Source organism: Petaurus breviceps, unplaced genomic scaffold (genome assembly GCF_028583685.1).
Source record: "Petaurus breviceps papuanus isolate PSGF00001 unplaced genomic scaffold, PetGlider_PUasm1.0 216, whole genome shotgun sequence".
NCBI lineage: Eukaryota > Metazoa > Chordata > Mammalia > Diprotodontia > Petauridae > Petaurus > Petaurus breviceps.
The window spans coordinates 4,290,600-4,297,288 of record NW_027185867.1 but is presented as its reverse complement, the minus strand read 5'-3'; the positions used below and the strand labels follow the sequence as shown (position 1 = coordinate 4,297,288).

At 38.9% G+C, this 6,689-nt stretch overlaps 1 pseudogene; it reads right to left on the bottom strand.

Moving 5' to 3' along the window:
* Window positions 1–713: 713 nt before the first annotated feature.
* On the bottom strand, window positions 714–1,544 carry LOC138165897 (small ribosomal subunit protein uS11m pseudogene; annotated as a pseudogene).
* Between the last annotated feature and the right edge of the window lie 5,145 nt (window positions 1,545–6,689).

The window sequence follows — 6,689 nt, the reverse complement described above, 5'->3', positions numbered from 1 at the left end:
TACTGTAGATAGCTTTGAATTTTCATCTGAAAACTGCCTGTTCATGGTCTTTGATCATTTATCAATTGAGGAGTGACTTGTCTTATAAATATGACTCTGTTTTTCTATATATTTGAGAAATGAAGCCTTTATCAGAGTAACTTGCTTTAAAATTTACATACTATTTTTCTCTTCTTTATCCTTATCACTCTCTCTCTCCTTTCACCATGTCCCTCCTCAAAATTTTTGCTTCTGACCTCCACTTTCCCCAATCCACCCTCCTTTTTATCTGTCTTCCCACCTCCCTTTTCCCTCTTAATTGTTATGTTTCTGCTGTTTCACTAACAACACTGTACACTCCTTGAGGTATGGGACCCTCGCTTTTATCTCTTCCTCAGAGGGTCTCTTTCTTCCTGAAGATGCAGCTCAAGTACCATCTTCTGCATGAAGCCTTTCCTGATTCCCCTTAGCTGCTAGTGCCCTTCCTCCCAAACTACCTTGTTTTACTGGTTTCAATACTAACAAACTTTTTCTGAATCTTCTTTCAAATGAAATATTAAATTATGAAATAACAACTTTCCTGAAAATTTAAACACATTTTAGTTTGCTTAATGGCGTCATTCCATCAATGAAATGAGATGACTTAATAAAACCGACTCTACTCATTCTATCTTGTAGTTTTGTTTTTTTTTTTTTTTTTTTTAAGGTGAGAGTTTATTTTGTCAGGGAAAGACAAGCTGAGACACTTGCCACAAGTGTACCTGCAGCACCCCCTCCTGTCCAAAAGAGGCACTGCTTCACAGTGATGAGCACTGCAGTTTCTGCATATGTTCAAATGTACTTGTATGTATCATTGGAAAATCACCTCATTTTTGCTCATCAATCAAGTCTCTGAGTTCTGTCCTGTGGGGAACAGTTCTGCATTGTTCTGAAGTCAATCTAAAGGTGAAAACTGGAACTAGGTCTCAAGACGGGAACGATTTTCTTCACAGCCTCCGATCTCTTTTGGGGCGGCAACCATTGTGTGGGATGGGGGTATTGTCTGTGATTGAGATGACCTCCAGGCCCCCCATGGTCAACCCCTTGATGGCAGATAAGCGCCCTGGTCCCAGGCCTTTCACCACCACTCTGACATGGATCACTCCCTTTGCCGTGGCTTTCGCTGCTGCAGCAATGCCTGCAGTTTGTGCTGCAATCCCTGTGGCCTTTTTTGCATTTTTGAACCCTTCGGTGCCACAAGAAGTTCTGGCAAGTGGCACATTCTTGGAAGAGACCACCTGGATATGTGTGTTGTTATATGTTGCTTTAATGTGAGCTATTGGGATTTCTTCATATGTCTTGCCTCCCCATGTCAAGGAACTCTCCTGACCGGGAAGCGGAGGAAAGATGCTGAACCTGCTGGGTTTCTGGGCATCCCCAGGCTCTGCTTCTGTTTCCACCTCTCTCTTCTCCACCGCCTCCTGGGGCCTCCGCGCGCCAGTGTGGAGAGCACTGCCAGGAGCATCGTCCTGGGCGCCCAAGGTGTGGGCCAAGAGACGCTGGGCCGCGGTCCTCAGAACTTGCATGGCAGGACAGGTGTAGTTTTTCTTTATTGATAGATATCAGTTGGTATTTTGTTTATAGTTCAGGTATTACCATTTTTCTTTTTGTAGTGACTCTTGGGGCACCTCTATATTTCATGGCGGGTTCCTTAGAATATACCTACTCCAAGCTCAAGGTACTCTGTGCAAAGTAATATGACACTATAGACTGAAGTTCTAAAAGAAATTAGAACAAGACTAATGTAAATTGAAGAAAACTGTTCAGAAATTTTCATGAAAATTGTAAATATGGCTTTCCAGTGTTGACTATCAAACATATTAATTCTCTAATGTCCTAAGAGTGAAGTATCAGGGAGAAAATTCTTGTGTACTAATTTGCCTTATAACACACTTCATAGGGGACCCCTCTCCAAAAACTATAACTCATAAGCTCTCACTGATATATTTACCTTTCAGAAGTCACACAATTAGCTCAAGAAAAAGGCTTATAATTGGACAGCATGGTTGTAAAGCCAATCATGAGCAGCTCTACTGAGGATTGCTGCTGTGAATAACTTTAAGGATCTAATCCCTTATTACAGTGAACTCTCTATTTGTTCAGCAATAAATTAAAGTAAAATATTCAAGAAGCTAAAGCACAACCATTCACAACAATATAACATAATAGTTTATTACTAAGGCGGCCACATGGTTTTAAAGAAAACATACCATTCAGTAAGTCACAATCTCCTCAATCAATATAAAGTACCCATGTAAAGTCTTCTTTCATGCTAATTAGAGACTGACTTCCAATCATCCTTAAGTCAATCATCTTTAAGGGGTAATCATACTCAAGCAATCATCCTTATGGGGTAGTGGAAAGTACAAAGGCCATCCACCCCTAGGTCACAGTAAGTTAAAATATCATCAGTCACTACTGAGCACCCAAGTAAAGTTCTCTTTCATCCTGACTCAAGGTTGGCTTCTAAACCCCAGAGCTCCTCCTCCATGGCTGGCTGCTCCTAGCATTTGCTTGTATTCACCCAATTCTTGTCTGAATTCACGGGTAGACAGCTCTCCCAGCTCTTGCCTGGATTCACACACAGGCAGCTCTCTGCTCCTGTTTCATATAGACTGCCCCCCTTCAAGACCTTTACAATTTCTGTTTCTAGGAAAGCAAAGCTCAACAGGGCTACAACAATATTTACACACATTGCCAGTACTATCATCTCAAATCACTTTCTGTCTGAGAAATCAACACAAATAAACAGAGTGCTTCTGTCTAACAAAGTAACACCAACACAGAACAACAGATAGAACAATAGAGTGCTGACATAACAAACATTCTCTCAATTAGCTCTGCTTGGTCCCGACTCATGCTCAAGCATTTATCTACTCTGTTCCTTCCTCCTCCACCCTTCCTGTTCTGCTCTTCTAGTAAGTTCCTCCCATTGTTGGTTCCATGTGATGACATTAGGCATATTAAGGGCAGGGAAGGTCTCTAAACTACCTTAGCCCTATTAAGGGTAACACAAGGTATACTATTTCCAACAAAAGCTTGACACAACCAGAGGCAAGACTCAAAGGCATCTGAATAGCTGAAAAAAGGAGCAAAGTACTACTTTACTTGCCATTACAATGGTGTGAGATCCAGAATGACCCTGGCTGGTGAACTCTGTACCTTCCACGTGACCATGGGGTGTTCTTTTGATGCCAAAAGAAGAGGCCAAGTATCTCCAGGTTGATTACAGGTAGTAGTTTAAGCAATCGTTATGAATACTTAAAAAACAGGGGCAATTTTCAGTCTTGGGTTGCAGTCAGCAGTTTAGTAGATCTCCACAAAGAACCCCCAATTTCCCATGGTAATTATAGAAAATAGACAAAGGGAGGAGGAGCTGGAAAGTGCATGACTACTGATTGGTGGATATTTTTGGTTTTCTGCTTAGTAATGAGCTTGGGAGTTAAGCCAATGATATGCTTAAACAAAAGTTTGCATATTCATCATGTCCTGGTCACACATAGGCTACAATATTCTTGTTATGAGTTTCATTGGTTGTAGTGTCTTATGTTATGACTGATATCTAATATATGATTCAATATCTAAATTACAATTATTAATATGTCACCATGTTCAGGCTTCCACCTTTCACATAATTAAGTTTTTATGGCTTTTCACTTATTGCTGTATTTTATGGCTTTTCTCCAGTAGGAACTCTATATCATACCCCTGAAAAATCACCTATATATTCTTTCCAAATATCTTCTACAATTTCCTTTCCTACAATACTAGGGTTTTTAGAGCCCTTTTGGGTACAGCCAGGATGGTCTCATTTATAAGCATAAACCAAATAAGCAATACTAGTACAGATAGGAAAACAACATGTTACCAATGAGAAAATTACCACAATTGTTACCGTTTTCTTCCAGCCTACTCCTGGGGAGATGAAGGAACAACCAATGACATTTGGGGATTAATGAGAGAGCTGAATTTCTGATCTTAACAATACAAGCCAACCAAGTTTATCAACTAGGTTCAGAGATAAATAAACATGGTTTGGACAGTTTTACAACATATGGAGGGTGGGTGTGGTAGAGAATATAATCAGGTACAAAATGGGATCAGGACTATTTGATTTTCTCAATTTCTCTCTTTTTGTTAGGGGAGCCTTCTACAATGATGATCATCAATCCACCTCCACGTTCATTTAATTAGAGATTTCATCTTGGGATGCATATGTCTCATGTAATTGTCTGGTCTCTGGAGCATCTTTTCTTGGAGCAATCTGGAAAATATCTTGTCCTTAGGAGCAACTCTTGGGTAGAATTGTTTTTCTGGTTCAAGGATGATTATAGAAACTCCTTAGATGTTCCTCCTAAAATCTTTTACAAAACAGATCTCAGTACAAGCTAAGTATAGCTCAGAGAGGGGAAGCTGTGACCTCAAGGCTGCATGTGACCCTCTAGGTCCTCAAGTGTGGCCCTTTGACTGAATCCAAACTTTGCAGAACAAATCCCCTTAATAAAAAGATTTGTTCTGTGAAGTTTGAATTCAGTCAAACAGCCCCACTTGATGACCTAGAGGGCCACATGTGGACTTGAGGTGTCAGTTTCCCCACCCCTGCTATAGCCTCTTAAATGTTCCTTCTCCAGTAACAAGTTCATATTGTGAAAACCAGCTCAAATATTAAAGTTCTCATCTTAACAATAGAACTATAAGGGGGAACATCAAAATAGGAACCCAGAGTTTGCTTAAAGCTTCTGAAAATGTAGGTGTTTTCTTTTTCACATGCCACATTAGAATAATTTTCATTTGACATACAGGATTATCTGATCTTTTTACTTTCTCAAACCTTTCCACTCTGATTCCAATTCTGTTAGGTGGATCAGATGCTATTGAAGATTTAATCCTGTATATGAAAACATAAGTAACAACACTCTTACCTACAGGTAGAAGCTTTCCTGCCCCTGAGTTCAATGGTTACACAAAAGAATTTACTTATAAAAGACTGACTTTCCTCCAATTATAATAAAAGACTTAGGAGGATACTTGAATAATTAATTCCAAAACAGTGCATGTTAAAAAAGTGTTTACAATAAAATGTATTTGTACCACAGGACACACAGTACACATAGGTATTATTTCCTCATTAGCCATAAACTTGAATGAAATTGATTTTTCCATTAATGTAACACAAAATATTCCAAAATTGCCTCCCTCTAAAAAAGTTGATTTCACTGAAATTCTCTTCCCTAACCAAACTGAAGATGTTTCTGATTTCTACCCCCAAAATTAATAGATTCATATGTTTGCTTCACATTTTGCTTTTGTCCAGTTATTCCCATAGCACTCTTAAAGAATAAGCTATTTCAGGAATTTAATCTTTCAAATGACTATGCAGGCAGTCAGATGACAATCCCGAGTACTATTTTGACTAATTGTTTGAGATATGGAATGACTATGCATTCAGAATGAAAACAGCAAATTCTCACATTTCATTCATATCTTCTACTGACCATTCTCTGATTATAGAAATTTGCTAGAAAATAAAAAATTCTAGACATGATTATAACAGCATCAAACTGGTCCTTCAGGCTTAAGCCTAAGGCTACCTACATGACAAGATAAAGCATCCTTAACTCTGTTTGATTTCTGGGAAAAGTCACAGTTTGGCAACCAACCATGCAGTAACAATTCCACCTCATAGCCAGACTCAGGAATAGGAGATGGTATAGAGAAAAACAGATAGAGAAAAACAATTCTGCCCAAGAGTTGCCCCTAAGGAAAAGATATTTTCCAGATTTCCCCAAGAAAAGACACTCCAGAGGCCAGACGATTACATGGAACATATGCATCCCAAGATGAAATTCTACTTAAATGAACGTGGAGGGGATTGACGATCATCATGGTAGAAGGCTCCCCTAACTAAAAGGGAGAAATTGAGAAAATCAAATAGTTCTGATCCCATTTTGTACTTGATTATATTCTCTACCACACCCACCCTCCATATGTCATAAAACTGTCCAAACCATGTTTATTTATCTCTGAACCTAGTTGAGAAACTCAGTTATCTCGTATTGTTTAGATCAGAAATTCAGCTCTTTCATTAATCCCCAAATGTCATTGGTTGTTTCTTCATCTCCCCAGATGAATAGGTGGCAAACATTCTTTTTCAAAGGAACACAATGAGGAAACTGAACCATGGGAATCCCACCTTAGGTTGATGCCATGGCTGTGCTCTCAGGTTTTTCCCAGATGCACACCTCCACCTGTAACACTTCAGGATCACATTCCCTCTGAGTAGCTTGTGACATTTCTCTCAAAATGGTGGATTACTGACTTAATGACTCATCATACCTAAATTCAACTTCAGAATAAAATCAGTTACAGTACCAAAAGCTTTTACCTCAAATGGCAAGTTTCACTAATAACAGCTTAGGGTTAGATACAATTATTTTTACTCTTATAGATTTGCAATAACCAGTCAAAATTTACCAGGACTCACATACATATGATTTCACTTAATGTTTTTTCACTTTTTTTTCTTTCCTTCTCAAGTTTCAATTTTGTCTTGGTGTAAAGATCATTCATTAGAAATCATTACTGTGTTATATATGAACTTGCAAATCTTCAACAAGCCAAGGTCATTGTTGAGGAACTCCATAACTCAAACAAACTCTTTTCCCAGGGCT